The sequence below is a fragment of the Zootoca vivipara genome, chromosome 9 (assembly GCF_963506605.1).
Source record: "Zootoca vivipara chromosome 9, rZooViv1.1, whole genome shotgun sequence".
Classification (NCBI taxonomy): domain Eukaryota; kingdom Metazoa; phylum Chordata; class Lepidosauria; order Squamata; family Lacertidae; genus Zootoca; species Zootoca vivipara.
Genome location: NC_083284.1, coordinates 4,201,258 through 4,220,060, shown reverse-complemented (window position 1 = coordinate 4,220,060; position 18,803 = coordinate 4,201,258).

The following is an 18,803-nucleotide window of genomic DNA, read 5'->3' as shown; positions in this document are numbered from 1 at the left end:
GTACACTTCTAGATTATACACGTCATTTCATTCCACCAATCGGAGGACCACAAGTTTGTTTCAGCTTTGCCCAAAGTTGTTTGCCCCTTTTGAGCTAGGAATCAGCAAAAAACAACACAGCCAATGTCGGTTGCCATACGTCCAAATTTCCCCGGACATTTAGCCAATTTCCACCCGGATGCTTCTCTGGATTCTTATTTACAGTAACTAAAAGCAGCTAGTTCTGTACTGTAAAAGGCAGTTGCAGGGCCTTTGAGCTTGGCTAGGCCACAGACTTGAAATAAAACAGAATCATCCCCCCAAAAAAAAGTAGTTTATGAAATGATTATTTCCACCAACACATACAAGGCTTGCAACCTGTTAAGCAGCAACTGCACATACTCCCAAGGGACATCTCTCTCTCTCTCTCTCTCTCTACTCTGCAGGAGGAGCACAGCAACCCTATTTGTGCTACTCTGGAAGTAACAGGGCAACCCCACCCACGCCGACACAGAATTAAGTCTGCATTCAACCACAGCCCTCATCTTCATAAGGTTTTCCTTCCAGAGTAATGGCTCAGAGGTTCCTTTTGCTGTAACGTTTAGCTTATTTGTCTTAACAGAGTTTTGTTTACAGAGTTTTATGGGTTGCAATTGTTCTATTGCTGATTTGTTAATTATTTTGTATCACGCTATTGTTTTTTTACTGTTTGTAAGTCGCTGTGGGATTCAATCAATCAATCAATCACTCCACCGACCATACTTCCTCTCCCCCCCCCCCGCTTTGCAAAGAATCCCCTTCGGCTCTTACAATCCACTTACCGACGTTAGCAACCCTTGCAACTGCAGCCTGCAGCGCCTGAGCACGTGCAAAGGGCAAACCGCTCTCCCAAAACGCTCCCCATTGGTAAGTCAGCGCCCCCTGCTGGCCGCGTTTATTATGGCACTTAAGGAACGCGCTTTGGGCATCCCCGGCTGCTCGTGGTCTTAAAGGAGCCGCGCTCCGAGTCAAGGTCAAGGAAATGGGTCCAACGATCCCAGAGTCCTGCTCCCCGGGCAAAGGGCTTCCAAGGATCCTGCAAAAGGACACGAAGGCATGAGAATCCCACCTTGGCCAGCTCTGGCCCCAGCTTCTGGAACATGAAGAGGTAGACTGCCTCTGAAGCTGGAAGCTCCATTTAAACCAACATATTTTTTTCTGGACTACAACTCCCATCAATGGTCTGGAAGGCAAGCCTTATGAGGAACGGTTGAAAGAGCTGGGTATGTTTAGCCTGGGAAAGAGGAGACTGCGGGGAAATAGGGAGAGCCATCTTCAAATATCTGAAGGGCTACTCAATGCAAGATGGAGCAAGCTTGTTTTCTGCCAAAGCAATGGATTCAGATTGCAAGAAAGGAGATTCCAACTGATGTCAGGAAGAACTTTCTGAGCGCAAGAGCCATTCGAGAAGGGAACAAACGACCTCAGAAGGTGGCGGACTCTCCTTCACTGGAGGTTTTTCAGCAGAGGTTAGATGGTCATCTGTCACGGATTCTTTAGCTGTGAGGGTTGGGCTGGATGCCCTTTGGAGTTCTTGATTCCAACCCTGCAATTCTACAATGCTGCGAAAGACTTGATAGGAAGATGAATAAATGGGGTTTGCAGGCCTTGAAGCGCCACCCCCCCACCCTTCACTTTTGCAAATAAGGCTCTCACACACACACCCAAAAAAAGGGGGTTTATATATTTGGGGAGCCTGGCTTTGATTCTCCACCTCTAGCACAGACTTCTTTCCGCTTCCTCAGTTTCTGTACCTGTAAAGTGGGAAGAGGTTTTTTGCAAGGGCACGCAAGCCACCACAAAACGAAACAGACAAAAGGCCTCAAAGATTAAAAATAAACAAGGTGAGGTTTGATACTCGTGGTTTCAAACCTCACCTTGGGTGAAAGATTTCTGCCTTGCAGGGGGTTAGACTATATGACCCTTGTGGACCCTTTCAACTCTACAATTCTGGGGTTGGTTGGTAACTGTATTCTAGAGAGATCTCTAGTAGTTCTCGCGTGATTGGCTAATCCACTGTGAACACTGCTAGGTAGAATAGAGTGTTGCGTTTGCTGCTGCTGCTGCTGCTTTTTTTTAATAGACAAAAACGAAAACAAAACAAGTGGTGTACAACTTTTATGGAATAAATGGAATATGCAAAAGGCTGTGGAACAGAATAAATCTTCATTCCAGAATTGCGGCTCATAAGCAGACTGCTTGCTGCAAAGGCGGCCAGATATTTATCTCGGCCTGACCCTCTTCTCTCCCCAGATGGGATGGAAGGCAGGCCAATGGTCAATAAGGCGGCCAGGCCTTGGTCCAGCTGTTCCACAGTAGGCCATTATATGGCACCAATCTATCTAGATACCATTTTTTGGCTCAAACCCTCAAGGTCCGTAGTGAGTATGGTGCTTTAGAAGACATGAGAGGAAGATGTCAATGTTACAACCAGAGAAAAGCTAACTTAAACAAGTGACAGGTAGGTAGCCGTGTTGGTCTGAGTCGAAACAAAATAAAAAAATTCCTTCAGTAGCACCTTAAAGACCAACTAAGTTTTTATTTTGGTATGAGCTTTCGTGTGCATGCACACTTCGTCAGATACACTGAAACATATATCTTTGGTGGATTCTGTTTCAGTGTATCTGACGAAGTGTGCATGCACACGAAAGCTCATACCAAAATAAAAACTTTGTTGGTCTTTAAGGTGCTACTGAAGGAATTTTTTTATTTTGCTTAAACAAGTGAGGCACAGTATAGGGGAAAGAAGAAAAGCCCTCTATGTCTCCAGACAGACAGATGGGATGGTAGGGAAGGAAGTTCACATAAATCTGTAAGGAAAAGCTCAACACATCCACCGGACATGCTCTGCGGGACAGACAAAACCGAACCTGCATGTCAGAAATTTTGGCTTTTAAGCACTAAGGCTGCTGTTGGCAACGGTCGCAAATCTGGATGACATAGATACAATTGAGAAGACTGGTTGCGTGATGAGGATTTTCCAAAACTGTGCTGTGTTTGAAAGGTTCATGCAAGGTTATTCGCAACACCTTGTCCATCAGCACTTCCCAGGTGAGCATACCTGCAGGATGGAGATCAGGTCTTCATAGATCGACCGGTAAACTGCAAAGGGAAAAAGACACATATTGGCAATGAGGACTCTGAGGCGGCCACAAAGGACATCCTCTGCCAAGGAAATGCCTCCAGGACACACACACCCCAAAGGCTCTCCCAAATGCCTGGTCCTCAAATGCACCGGTGGGATAAAATGGGGAGAGTGTTGGGTGGGCACAAAGTGATTTTCTGAACCCCCACAAACGTCCAACACTCCTATGCACTACCGAGAAGCTTAATGACTTTTTGCTGGAGTTAGAAAGGGTGTTTGTTATGAATATGTGCTTACCCTTAACTTTATGCCCCAGGAAGCTCATGCGCAAGAGGAATAATAGAAGATTGGCTTATTAGGCAGACTGCACGACCGCTGCTTCAGATAGCAAAGTCACAATGTTAGCAGGCAGCAAACTCCTTGATCTAAGGAGTAAAAGGGCATCAACTATTCCAAAAGCCTAAGGAGAAGTGTGTGTGTGACATTTGTCGCAGACCCGCACTGAAAGTAACATGAAAGTTATGTAGTAGTAAAAAGGTAAAGGGACCCCTGACCGTTAAGTCCAGTCGCGAACGACTCTGAGGTTGCGGTGCTCATCTCACTTTACTGGCCAAGGGAGCCAACGTTTGTCCGCAGACAGTTTTTCCGGGTCATGTGGCCAGCATGACTAAGCCACTTCTGGTTGGCAGGATATGTTGTAGTAGTTCATTAAACCATGGCTTAGCGTTACGTGTGAGCCTGGAACCATGGTCTGTTTAACTGCCACAGATCCGAAGCCAGTTTGTCATTTAAGCAAGACCATGTTTTCTGGCTAACTATGGCTTGGCATTTCATGCAAGTGAGCCTCATCCCCACACCCTCCGGTCTGGTGGAGTGAGCCCCCTCATCCATCCACACAAACATACATTCTCTGCCTTTAACTGGAAGCAGCAATGCAGAGTACTGCAATGGGCGATTGATTGCATGTCCACAGCAAAGAGAAAAGCTTTGTGGTTTAGCCACCGGGTAGAAAAAGTATCATAAGGAGACAGCAAAGGAGTTAAGAGACATATTTATAACACTGTCTGGTGACAAGCCTCAGTTCACCAAGTTTTTGCTCTGTTTCCACAGATCAAGCTTCCAATTCAACAAGATAAAAATAAATAAATGCAAAACTATGTTTGATAGGGCCAGTTCTGGGGTGACTTCTAATACTTGCTTAGTTATTTTGCATATTTCTTATATGATTGTTGTCCAGAAGAGTTGGATTTTGGGGCATTCCCACCACACATGGAGGTATGTGCCTGTGGAGGTGTCAGGGGACCACCAGGGGTCAGCAGAGAGCCCAGCAACGCAGGGCGGAGAAGCGACGGAAAGAGGGCCTTAGGGCGCCAAGGCTACTCTGCTGGAGGCAGTCCCGAAAACAGCCACTTCCGGATTCTGACTCGGACTGAACAGTCATGATCTTTTTTGCTCTGACTTGTACATAGTTGTAAATAAAGCCTTGTAGATATTACGCAAGGTGACCCAGTGTCATTACTCGTGGAAAGCATCCTCAGCACCTTTACAGGAGGTGCATCCTCTCCAGCAGTTTGGTGAGGATCCTGGGCATATTAGCACTAGTTTACGTGGTGTTAGGTACTATTTGAAAGAGTTTCAGAGTGCGTTCTTTCCCTTTCCCTGATATGGATTTAAAGGGAGGTTTAGACCACATTTTGGTCCACTGAGTAGGGTTAATCTCACAGCTTTTGTCGTCCTCCCATTGTTTTTTGAGTACGTCTAGGGGGCTTGTGGGATTTTGGAGTAGTATTTTGAAGTGTCAGGCATAGCTCTAGTGGCTTTAGCCCAAACGTAGCAGAGTTTTCCTGCACAGTGCAGAAGCTAGTTGAGGTGGAAATGACTAATCGGCTAGACACAGAATAACTATTTACAGGATTTATTAAAAGAAAATAAAACCAGCAGAGTTTCTGCATACAAAGCAAAGCAAAATAAATGCTTTCTCTTTCTCTCTCTCTCTCTCTCTCTCTCTCTCTCTCTCTCTCTCTCTCTCTCTCTCTCTCTCTCTCTCCAACCATACGCAGCACTCCTACTCCTAACACCCACAAGAAACAACTGTGCTAGCATTCCTAGATAACAGAGTTCAGTGCTGGTCATTAACCAATCAGAGAGTTGTTGCCAGGCCAGGCAGACCTTGGCTTTCTGCCAAGAGTAAATTGACACTGCCTTGAGTTAATTGTGTGAAGCAAGAATCTGTAAGTTTCCCATGAGAACCAATTATCAGAAACCGAACAATTGCTACCTCCTTCCCCCTTTTCTCCCTAATGTAACACTAATGTCTCAACTAATGAAACTGATCTGTAGAAAATGTAACTTGAAAAAAGAGACATTGCACATACTTTTGTAAACCAAGAAATCTTTAATAAAAAATATGATTGTTTTTTAAAACTATGCTTGATAGATCTGGAGGCAGAGGACACACTGAGGGGTTAGTGGTCTGGTTTGGGGGCTCCCAGCAAAATTCAAAGCACCCCATCTGTGAATCAGGAATTGTTGGAACGAGGAACAAAACGCTCTCTCAGGGGCACCGTTCCCTTCTCAGCTCTGGTCAGATACTCACGGGGGTCACCCATGACCACGGCAAATTTGTTGTGCAGAAGCTTCTGGGCTTCTTTGGAGAAGAAATAGTGTATTTCCCAAGGGACTCCTCTCATGGCTGCATCTCAGCCAGGCTAGACTGTTCTCCTGCAAGACAGACAAGACAAGGAGGAGACAATGAGGCAAAGCCTGTCTAATGGCATCATCATCACCCCCATCATTTGATTTGTATGCTGCCTTTCCATAGTTAAACCATTAATTGCAAAAGGAGGCACATAAGCAAAACACATCAAAAAGTAAACAAAATCAAACAGTTTCCATGTAACTCATGGCAAGAGCTAAAAATATGGATGCAAAACATTAATATCAGTAACAGCAGCAAAACCCTGCAACAAACGCCACTAAGCAATACCTGAGCCCAAGCGACTGTTTTGCAGCCTCAGCTTTTGCAGCTGGAGTCCGTCATGGCCCCACCCTCCCAGGCCAGGTGGGAGAAAGCCAGTAAGGCCAGCACTCACAGCCAAGATGGTCAGGCCTAAGCAAGAGGAGAGAGATGTCACCAGGCACCTTCACTTGGTTCATAGCTGCCAAGTTTTCCCTTTTCTCGCAAGGAAGCCTATTCAGCATAAGGGGAAATCCCTTAAAAAAAGGGATAACTTGGCAGCTATGACTTGGTTGCAGGTGATTGAAAGCCAGGTGCAAAATGAGCCTAGCACCTAGCTAATTTCAAACACTGCAAGAGCTCTGGTGGATCTGATCAGAGGTGTGGGAAATAACCGGTTTAAAACAAAAGAGAAGCTGCAGGAAAGCTAGAGGAGGAAAAGGGGAACCTCAATCGAAGATCTCCTCTGTGATACAGGAGAAGCATCAAACAGCCTTGGCCAACCTGAAACCCACCTGTGTGCTGGCTGAGGAAGTACTGCTCAATTCTGCCTTGGTCAGACCACACCTGGAGTCCTGTGCCCAGTTTTGGGCGCCACATTTTAAGAAGGATATTGACAAGCTGGAAGGTGTGCAGAGGAGGGCAACCAAGATGATCAAGGGTCTGGAAACCAAGCCTTCTGAGGAACGGTTGAAGGAGCTGGGTATGTTTAGTCTGGAGAAGAGGAGACTTAAGAGGAGATATGGTAAAGGTAAAGTAAAGGTACCCCTGACCGTTAGGTCGTGTCATGGACAACTCTGGGGTTGCTGCGCTCACCTCTCTCTATAGGCTGAGGGAGCCGGCGTTTGTCCACAGACAGCTTCCGGGTCATGTGGCCAGCATGACTAAGCCGCTTCTGGCGAAACCAGGGCAGTGCAAAGAAACGCCGTTTACCTTCCCGCCAGAGCAGTACCTATTTATCTACTTGCACTTTGACATGCTTTCAAACTGCTAGGTGGGCAGGAACTGGGACCGAGCAACGGGAGCGCACCCCGTCGTGGGGATTTGAACCGCTGACCTTCTGATCGGCAAGCCCTAGGCTCAGTGGTTTAGACTACAGCGCCACCCGCATCCCTGGTAGATATAGTATGGTAGCCATCTTCAAATGCTTGCAAGAAGATCAAACCTATCCATTCTGAAGGAAATCAGCCCCTAGTGCTCACTGGAAGGACAGATTGTGAAGCTGAGGCTCCAATACTTTGTCCACCTCATGAGAAGAGAAGGCTCCCTGGAAAAGACCCTGATGTTGGGAAAGATGGAGGGCACAAGGAGAAGGGGACGACGGAGGATGAGATGGTTGGACAGTGTTCTCGAAGCTACGAACATGAGTTTGACCAAACTGCGGGAGGCGGTGCAAGACAGGAGTGCCTGGCGTGCTCTGGTCCTTGGGGTCACGAAGAGTCAGACACGACTGAACGACTAAGCAACAACAACAAAAGCCACCTTCAAAAGTCTAAAGGGCTGTCCCATGGAAGATGGAGCAAGCTTGTTTACTCCTGCTCTGAAGGGTAGGACTTGAACCAATGGCATCAAGCTACAAGGAAGGAGATTCCGACTGAACATCAGGAATAACTTTCTGACAGTAAGAGCTGTTCAGCAGTGCAACGGTCTCCCTTGGGAGGTGGTAGACTCTCCTTCCTTGGAGGTTTTTAAGCAGAGGTTGGATGGTCATCTGCCATAGATGCTTTAGCTGAGATTCCTGCCAGCTCTACCATTCTCTGATTTTAAGATCTGGGCATTGGCAAAGGCAACGATAGGTTGGTCTTTCCTCAAGTTGGCAATACTCATTAGACAACAAGAAACTGAGTCCTTTAGCGCCATTGGTCCAGTATTGTGGAAATCTATTTCAAAAGAGATTCAGCAGGTGCCTTCTGTTTCAATGCAAAACGCCTACTGCTGAAAACTTTTATATTCCATTAAGCTTATGCAGGCAATTAAGACTGCCTCTTTCCTTCCATAGCAGTTAGCTCATTTCTGACTTTAACTTTTTAATGTTTTTTATTGTGTGCTTTTATGCACAATTGTAAACTGCTCTGATATTTTTAGTAAATTATTCTTATCATCATATATTTATTTATACCTTCCCTTCTTCCCTGAGAGGGACTCAAGGCGGCCTACAGATAAACTAGAGAGAGAGCTAAAACATAGGAAAAAAATATTGTGGTATGTAATATTTTTAAATAAATAAATAAGTTTTAGGAAGGTGAAGCGAGGGAAGAGTGTGAATAAACATCCCTGTTCCCTTCATTGATATAAACTTTCTTCCGGAAAACCTCAACTTTCTATACTTTTCAAGTGGTTTTTCATTACCTATCCTGTTAGCATCATGGTGTCAATTCTATAAAAAACACAAACCAGCTTTGTAATGATCAATAGTCAAGTCACAATCAATTAAACAATCTTTATTGTGGTCAAAGACCAGAGAACAGAAATAACATCAGCAACATGTACTACATCAGCATAAAGGGGCGGATGCGGTTAACAAAATTAAAAATTCCCCAATGTACTTATTTACATTAAAAAATAACACTCCTTCTGCTAAAATCTATGATCCAGAGTTTAAAATCAATATTTATTCACCGACCAACGCTGTCACTGCAGCCTGTCTTGTCCTTGTTGCCATAAACCAGAATATTCAGAGGGCCATTCCAAGAACTTCGGGGGGGGGGGTGAGAAATGCCTCCCTTTTGTTGCAATGTAGGGAAACAGGCATGTACAGTATTCGATGTCTTATCAGGGGAGTCTGCAGCTGCAAAGATTACACAGGCACTTTTTGTTCAACCTTTCTTCCTGGAAATTCCCAATTTCCCCTCTTTCTCCCTGTGTGTGGCTTGTTAGTATCCATAAATCTGTCTCTGTCCCACACACATTTCAGCACCGAGGACGCACATCTCTGCTCTTGGAAGGCAGTTAAGGATGCTCATGAACCCAATTGTGGCTTCGGAGTTTCCTCCATTCTGGCCAATGGTTCCAGCAGCCCTTCTCCCAGGACACCTGGGTTCGGATAGGACCGGACTAACAAACCCGCTGAATTGCAATTCAGGGAGGCGGCGACTCAGGGGTCGGCCCCCTTTCCATGCAGCGCCGCAAACTTCGCGGAGTTTTCTTGCAAAGCGCGCAGAACAAAAAAGCAACGTGAGGGAAGCAGGCGCGCGCGCGCCCTTTCCCTTTGGAGATGTTCCTGGAGAGCCCTGGGAACTTTGGGAATTTCCAGCAACTGGTGTCAGTTTTCAGCAAAGCCTTTCCCGGAAATCGTTTCATCCATATGCAGACACCTACGCACCCCCTCCCCCAAAACCTTGCTGTGAAACGAAACCAACTCCAGGGCTATGAAAAGGGCACCCGCCGTCGGAGGTTTTCGAGCAAACGAAACCGAAAGCGATGGGAGGCGCCGATCGCGTTTCCATGGTTTGGACGCAAGCTTCGCCTAATTTGGTCTTCGCCAAATCCGCATCGTCCGATGAAGCCAGAAGCGCTCGCAGGGTGCAAAGAAAGTGGCCCTCGACTTTACGCACGACTTTACGCACACATTTGTGTCATCGTGCTTCTCCGAAATGGTAGCTGCTCCAACCGTCCCCCCACCAATATATTCTTAAGAGGGTCTCTTCATAGCTGCCAAGTTATCCCTTTTTACAGGGATTTTCCCTTATGCTGAATAGGCTTCCTCACGAGAAAAGCGAAAACTTGGCAGCTATGTCTCTTCTGCATTCTTCAGAGAGTAGCTGGAAATGGGGAGGCAGAAAAAGGTCCTCCTTTCCTTCCGCTCTGCAGTTTTAATCTGAAATCTTAGGCGCAGTACTGCGCTCAGAGCTCAGAAACTGCTCGCGCTAATGCAATTCCCTGTCGCAAAATGCGGCTAGAACAATGGGAGTTTTGAACACTGGTACCAACCAAGGTGAAGTGGAAGAATAAATTTATGGACTATGCCGAAATGGCAAAACTAACGGGAGCAATAAGGAATCAAGAGGAGAAAACTTTATCAGAGACTGGGGGGAAATGGTAGATTATTTGAAATGTTATTGTGCACACATAAGTTTGTTAGCAGGACGAATTTAAAGCAAACTGGTAAAATAGAACTTAAAAGGAAACCAAGGGGTAATTAATACTTGGAATAATGAAGAAAATGCAGGGTTAAAATAAAATTAGAAACCCCAAAAGGGATTGGAGTGGGGGAAGTCAGAATATTTTTGTTTATTGTAATACTGGATTTCTATTGTCAAAATATTTTTTAAGAACTGAAAAAATAATATTTTTAAAATGCATATACTCCTAGCAAATGTTAGCATATACTGTAAACCAAGCTCGTTCCTGTGTTGAGGTCATTGCTTGAGTGATGGGCCATTAAAGAAGGCAGAGAGACAGGACTCTGTGTGTGAGACATAAACTTTTATGAAAGAAGAATAAATACCGTGTTTCCCCTTTTTTAAGACACCGTCTTATAACTTTTTTTACTCAAAAAAGAACACGGTGTCTTATTTTCAGGGGATGTCTTGTACGGTACCTTAAGGCCTCCTCGGAGGGGCCAGGCCACTGGTTCGGGGTGCTGCTGGGCGCTCTGCGCGGCACCGAGGCGGCAGGCTGCTGGCTCGGCGCTCCGCCCAGCACTGCTGGGCGCTCCGGGCGCTCAGCGCTGCAGACCGCCGGTTCCGGCGGCGGGGGGCAGGCCTCGGGCAGCTCTCCCCCCAAAAGAAGAGGCCAGGCACTGCAGGGCGCTCCGAGCGCTCGCCGCTTCGGAGCGCTCCGCTCTGCAGCCGCCGCTTCCGGCGGCGGGGGGCAGGCCTCGGGCAGCTCTCCCCCCAAAAGAAGGGGCCAGGCGCTGCAGGGCGCTCCGAGCGCTCGGCGCTTCGGAGCGCTCCGCCCTGCAGTCGCCGGTTACGGCGGCGGGGGGCAGGCCTCGGGCAGCTCTCCCCCCAAAAGAAGGGGCCAGGCGCTGCAGGGCGCTCCGAGCGCTCGGCGCTTCGGAGTGCTCCGCCCTGCAGTCGCCGCTTCCGGCGGCGGGGGGCAGGCCTCGGGCACCTCTCCCCCCAAAAGAAGGGGCCAGACGCTGCAGGGCGCTCCGAGCGCTTGGCGCTTCGGAGCGCTCCGCCCTGCAGTCGCAGCTTCCGGTGGCGGGGGGCAGGTCTCGGGCAGCTCTCCCCCCAAAAGAAGAGGCCAGGCGCTGCAGGGCGCTCCGAGCGCTCGGCGCTTCGGAGCGCTCCACTCTGCAGCCGCCGGCCTCGGGCAGCCAAACAAAAAGAGAAGAGGCCAGGCGCTGCAGGGCGCTCCGAGCGCTCGGCGCTTCGGAGTGCTCCGCTCTGCAGCCGCCGGTTACGGCGGCGGGGCGGCAGGCCTCGGGCAGCTCCTCCCCCCACAAAAAAGAAGAGGCCAGGCGCTGCAGGGCGCTCCGAGCGCTCGGCGCTTCGGAGCGCTCCGCTCTGCAGCCGCCGGTTACGGCGGCGGGGCGGCAGGCCTCGGGCAGCTCCCCCCCCCCGCAAAAGAAGAAGCCAGGCGCTGTAGGGCGCTCCGAGCGCTCGCTGCTTCGGAGCGCTCCGCTCTGCAACCGCCGTTTCTGGTGGTGGGGCGGCAGGCCTCGGGCAGCCCAAAAAAAAGAAAAGAAAAGAAGAGACCAGGCGCTGCAGGGCGCTCCATGCGTTCTCTGCAGCAACAGCAGCCGGTTCCAGGCCCCTCTGGCTGGCTGGGGCGCTCGGCGGTCTCGCATGGAGGTATGTCTTATTTTCGGGGGGTGTCTTAGATCTCACTAATGCTAAAAAATGCTGCCATGGCTTACTTTCTGACTACGTCTTAAAAAGGGGGAAACATGGTAAAATAGCCCATCTTTCCAAGGGAGTGGTATCCAACAGTCTCCCCAACCCCAAATTTTATCAGAATAATAATAATACCAAACTCTTCTGCTCCCGTTATTGCGACTTACAACATAGTTTTCGTTGAATCTGCTTGGCAAGAAGTCCAAGTAACAGGCAAAACAGTTTTTTAATCCCAAAGTTAGCTTCCTTGTGCTTTTCCAAAACACACCAGGGGATGGCTCCAGTCTCCTTTTTTATTTACATTCTTGCAAGGTCAAAAATCCCATATACTGTACAGTCATAAGTCTCAGAATTGGCTCGATAGGAGCCGGTGGTGTAGTGGTAGGAGTGTCAGACTTGGACCTGGGAGATCTGGGTTCGAATCCCCACTCAGCCATGAAACTCACTGGGTGTGAACTTGGGCCAGTCAATGCCACTTAGCCTAACCTACCTCACAAGGTTGTTGGGATTAAATGGGTTTAATCCCTTCATGGGTTTCTGAAAAATAAGTCATGTCAGACTAATCTGATCTCATTTTTCGACAGAATTACAAGCCTGGTAGATGAAGGGAACACTGTGGATGTAGCCTATCTTGATTTCAGCAAGGCCTTTGACAAGGTGCCCCATGATATTCTTGCAAAGAAGCTGGTAAAATGTGGGCTAGACAATGCTACAATTCAGTGGATTGGTAACTGGCTGACTGACCGAACCGAAAGGGTGCTCATCAATGGCTCCTTCTCATCCTGGAGAGTAGTGACTAGTGGGGTGCCACAGGGTTCTGTCTTGGGCCCAGTCTTATTCAACATCTTTATCAATGACTTGGATGATGGGCTTGAGGGCATCCTGAGCAAGTTTGCAGATGATACCAAATTGGGAGGGGTGGCTAATACCCCAGAGGACAGGATCACACTTCAAAATGACCTTAACAGATTAGACAACTGGGCCAAAGCAAACAAGATGAATTTTAACAAGGAGAAATGTAAAGTACTACACTTGGGCAAAAAAAAAATGAAAGGCACGAATACAGGATGGGAGACACCTGGCTTGAGAGCAGTACATGTGAAAAGGATCTAGGAGTCTTGGTAGACCACACACTTGACATGAGTCAGCAGTGTGATGCAGCAGCTAAAAAAGCCAATGCAATTCTTGGCTGCATCAATAGGAGTATAGCATCTAGATCAAGGGAAGTAATAGTACCACTGTATTCTGCTCTGGTCAGACCTCACCTGGAGTACTGTGTTCAGTTCTGGGCACCACAGTTCAAGAAGGATACTGACGAGCTGGAACGTGTCCAGAAGAGGGCAACCAAAATGGTAAAAGGCCTGAAAACGATGCCTTATGAGGAACGGCTTAGGGAGCTGGGTATGTTTAGCCTGGAGAAGAGAAGGTTAAGGGGTGATATGATAGCCATGTTCAAATATATGAAAAGATGTCATATAGAGGAGGGAGAAAGGTTGTTTTCTGCTGCTCCAGAGAAGCGGACACGGAGCAATGGATTCAAACTACAAGAAAGAAGATTCCACCTAAACATTAGGAAGAACTTCCTGACAGTAAGAGCTGTTCGGCAGTGGAATTTGCTACCAAGGAGTGTGGTAGAGTCTCCTTTGGAGGTCTTTAAGCAGAGGCTTGACAGGCATGTGTCAAGAATGCTTTGATGGCGTTTCCTGCTTGGCAGGGGGTTGGACTGGATGGCCCTTGTGGTCTCTTCCATCTCTGATTCTATGATTTCAACATTGCCTGTACAGTCTGGATGTAGCCTATGTTCTTAAACTCTGATAATGCCTCTTCCTTGGCGAATAGAGGACAGATTTGTCTACTATGCCAAGTTCTGCCAACTGTATTTTTTGTTTATGACCAGTGGGACCAACAACACAAAGTTATTATTATTGAAATTTCTATTCCACCCTTCATCTGAAGATCCCAGGGCAGTTCACAAAACAAAACAAAACACAAAACTGAGAATGCAAAATACATAATAAAACTAAAACAAACCAATAGCTTGGGATTAAGAATTAAGATTGCCGGAAGAAATATCAACAACCTCAGATATGCAGATGACACAACCTTGATGGCAGAAAGTGAGGAGGAATTAAAGAACCTTTTAATGAGGGTGAAAGAGGAGAGCGCAAAATATGGTCTGAAGCTCAACATCAAAAAAACCAAGATCATGGCCACTGGTCCCATCACCTCCTGGCAAATAGAAGGGGAAGAAATGGAGGCAGTGAGAGATTTTACTTTCTTGGGCTCCTTGATCACTGCAGATGGTGACAGCAGTCACGAAATTAAAAGACGCCTGCTTCTTGGGAGAAAAGCAATGACAAACCTAGACAGCATCTTAAAAAGCAGAGACATCACCTTGCCGACAAAGGTCTGTATAGTTAAAGCTCTGGTTTTCCCAGTAGTGATGTATGGAAGTGAGAGCTGGACCATAAAGAAGGCTGATCGCCGAAGAATGGATGCTTTTGAATTATGGTGCTGGAGGAGACTCTTGAGAGTCCCATGGACTGCAAGAAGATCAAACCTATCCATTCTGAAGGAAATCAGCCCTGAGTGCTCACTGGAAGGACAGATCCTGAAGCTGAGGCTCCAATACTTTGGCCACCTCGTGAGAAGAGAAGACTCCTTGGAAAAGACCCTGATGTTGGGAAAGACTGAGGACACTAGGAAAAGGGGACGACAGAGGACAAGATGGTTGGACAGTGTTCTCGAAGCTACCAACATGAGTCTGACCAAACTGCGGGAGGCGGTGCAAGACAGGAGTGCCTGGCGTGCTATGGTCCATGGGGTCACGAAGAGTCGGACACGACTAAACGACTAAACAACAACAACAACAGCAAACCAATAGCACACACACCATTTCACAAACACATTTTAAGACCCATAGAATGTTAATCAACCCAAAGGCAAGTTGAAGAGAAACAATTCCCCAAGGATATGTAAATTAGGGTACCAGCCATAAGGATGCTATTTAGGTGATGGGTTTGGGTGGCGGGGGGGGGGGGGGGAGGAATGTTAGTGAGGTTCAAAAGTATCCCATCTAAGTTTCCTCAGGATTGAATCTGGCTGGCTGCATTTCTTATGTACTGTATTCCTCCTAAGCATAGGAATATAGGAAACTGCCCTCTGCCAAGTCAGATCCTTAGTCTCTCTTGTATTAATTGACTGTATAAAATATTCTGTGATTATAGAACTGTAGAGTTGGAAGAGGGACCCCATGGGTCATCTAGTCCAACCCCCTGCAATGCAGGTGAAGGGAAAAAGCTCTGTTTTCTTGTTTTATCTTGTTTAGCTGTTTTCTTGTTTAGCTTAGCCATAGGCACATGAACTTCAGCTAGCCCTTTTCAGTAGACTGATGTTTATAGATAGCGACTATAGCAACCAGATTTCCCATGCTCTGGCAGAACGCAAGGAATTCATCGGGTTAGAACGACTATATCAATCATAAGTCAATAGAAAAGAATGGAGTCAGCCACGGAGAACCGCTGCACTTAATCATTAGTTAATTAATGAGGATGTTGAGGAATAGCGGCATTTAATCAAAAGTTAACGAATAAAGGAAGGATGTGACGGCTTTGTGAAAAATCCCTGATTGGTTTTGCCTTGCTACTGTGTGTTGTAATGGTTATAAAAGGTTTTGTTCTAACCATATGGTGGTCTGATAGGAGACACGTGTATATCATAGAAATGCATGAGGACAGGGGGTCAGCAAACTTTTTCAGCAGGGGGCCGATCCTCTGTCCTTCAGACCTTCTGGGGGGCCGGATTATATTTTGGGGGAAAAATATGAATGATTTCCTATGCCCCACACATAACCCAGAGATGCATTTTAAATAAAAGCACACATTCTACTCATGTAAAAAACATGCTGATTCCCGGACCGTCCGTAGGCCGGATTTAGAAGGCGATTGGGCCGGATCCAGTCTCCAGGACTTAGTTTGCCTACCCATGCATAAGAATGTTCTTCATTTATAAAGGTAAAAAAACACATTGCAGTTCTCCTTCAGAGAGATTTGTCCCTGTGTGTGTTGTGCCAATAATAGGCTTTGTTTTTGCTCAGAGTGTGTCTCTGTCTGCCATTCCTCTGGGGATCCCCGGCCAACAGACCCTTAAAAATTCATCACAGGAGTCAAAGCTCAGGGAAATCTCTATTGTACGGCCATCTGCATCTTTCTTTTTTCAAATTGTTTTTATTAGAAGATTTTCTTGGGTCCGTCTGCATTTTTCTGATGCAGCTGACCAACTCAGCAACCCCACTGGAGTTTGGATTATTACAGACAGATAGACAGACATAATTTTATTCGTATGCCACCTTTCCACATGCTCAAGGCCGCTTTCAGCATGAAAAAATGAGAGCCATCATTGCGATCCATAGGTAAAAGTAAAGGTAAAGGACCCCTGACAATTCAGTCCAGTCACAAACAACTCTGAGGTTGCGGTGCTCATCTCACTTTACTGGCCAAGGGAGCCAACGTTTGTCCGCAGACAGTTTTTCTGGGTCATGTGGCCAGCATGACTAAGCTGCTTCTAGCGAAACCAGAGCAGCGCACGGAAACGCCGTTTACCTTCCTGCTGGAACGGTACCTATTTATTTGCACTTTGACGTGCTTTCGAACTGCTAGGTTGGCAGGAGCAGGGACCGAGCAACGGCAGCTCACCCCATCGCAGGGATTCGAACCGCCAACCTTCTGATCAGCAAGCCCTAGGCTCAGAGGTTTAACCCACAGCGCCACCCACGTCCCACAGTTAAAAGTAGAAGTCGACAAACGTGTCCTCTCTTTTGCTCTCTTCAAAATATGGCAACCCTAATTTATTTGTATTTTTAGTTATTAGATCAAAGAATTAATGTATGTTTTAACCAAGTCAGCCTGGTTGAGCCAACCACATCAGTTTTTGGGGTTTGTAGTTAATTGTTTCCCTGGAGTGAAACGAATCCTCACAAGCGACTGATTCTTATCTACAAAGAGATTGATCACTTCTGGACAATGCTGGGATGGTGTCTTTCCTTAGCTCCTTGACTCTGTCCAAACACTAGCATGCTTTAAAAAAAAAACACCAGCTAGGCAATAAATAGCCTTGTGGCACCTTGAAGACTGAGGAATGCATAATGGCACAAGCTTTTATGGACTGCTTTAATTGTTATGCTGGGTTACAGGAATATTCTTAGTGTTTTTTAAGTGTCAGGTGTAACTTCAGCCTGAACACAGCAGAGTTTGCGCAGGTTTTTCCGGAAGCTTCTGGCGGTAACTTAAATGACTAGACGACTGGACACAGAGTATACTATATACAGGATTTATTAAAATTAAAAAAACCCACAGAGTTTCTATGTACAGCTTTAGAACTCAAAAACAAAGTAAAATAAATCCTTTCCTCTCTGTCTCTCTCTCACACACACACAACCGATACAGCACCTCTCCTCCTACACTGACCACACTCCACACACACGTACTGTGCTAGCTTTCTCTGATAACAGGTCTCAGTGCTGATATCAACCAATGAGAGCGCAGTTACTAAGGCAGAAGTAGACCTTGGCTTTCTGCCCAGTGTTAATTGCTTGTTCTAGAGCTGATTGTGTGAAGAAGCAATCTGATGGTTTCTCATGCTACTAATTTAGCAAAACCCAAACAAATATATGGTTTTCCTTTTTTTTTTTTTGCAAAGTGTGAGGTCGCTGGAAATGAAACGCAGAAAAAAACACAGCCGACAGCTGCAATTTGTAAAACAGTTACAGTATTGGAAGCATAGATATCCTGGCGCTAGCCAATTAAAACATAATGTGCTGAAAATAGTTTAATCCACAAGTGTTAACACAACTGCTTGATACATTTCAATTCAGAGGTTTCGATTTGCAGCAGGGGTCAGCAAACTTTTTCAGCAGGGGGCCGGTCCACCGACCCTCAGACCATGTGGTGAGCTGGATTATATTTTGAAAAAAATAAAATGAACGAATTTCTATGCCCCACAAATAACCCAGAGATGCATTTCAACTAAAAGGGCACATTCTACTCATGTAAAAACACACTGATTCCCGGACCGTCCGCAAGCCGGATTGAGAAGGCAATTGGGTCGGATCCAGCCCTCGGGTCTTAGGGTTGCCTACCCCTGATTTACAGTCTCCTTTTGATGCTGCATGGCTCCAGGAAAGCCACTATTGAGGACCAGTGACATTTCAGCTGCAAATGACCTTAAAGCCCAAGATGAAACCTTGCATCCTTTCAATACAAGATCTTGTGCATCCTAAAGAAGCTTGTGATTTCTGTCACGCCCCCCCCTCATTTGATTGGCTTTGGTGTGCAAGGTGTAAAAACACTTCTGCTCAGACAGGTCACATCTTGAAAAAGGGGGGAAAGAGGAGACCCAGATAACAATTGACTGGTCAGCTTGATGTTTATACCAGTGTTATAAGAAAAAAAACTGCTCCTTTTCCCCTTATGGGGTACCCAAGAGCCCGTATAGAGTCCTTATGTAGGTTTTCTATCAGTAGGAGAAAATAACAGAAGCCAACCAGAGAATATTGAGAAGCAAAGCAGCTAGTAAGCATGATCTTTATTAAACTGTTGCATCAGGGTCCCCCGCTCACCCCACGCAGGGAGGGAGGAGAGGGACCCAGAACATTGGTGCTATTTCCTTTGGGAAGATATAGAAGGACAGATCCTGAAGCTGAGGCTCCAATACTTTGGCCACCTCATGAGAAGAGAAGACTCCCTGGAAAAGACCCTGATATTGGGAAAGATGGAGGGCACAAGGAGGAGGGGACGACAGAGGACGAGATGTTTGGACAGTGTTCTCAAAGCCACGAACATGAGTTTGAAAGTGTGTTGCTTCTCTCCTGTCTGCCAGGACACCTGATACTTTTATGCCTTATCTGATTTCCTTTTCTGGGTAGCCTGGCCATTCCTTTGAGGTGGTAAATACTTCCTGAATC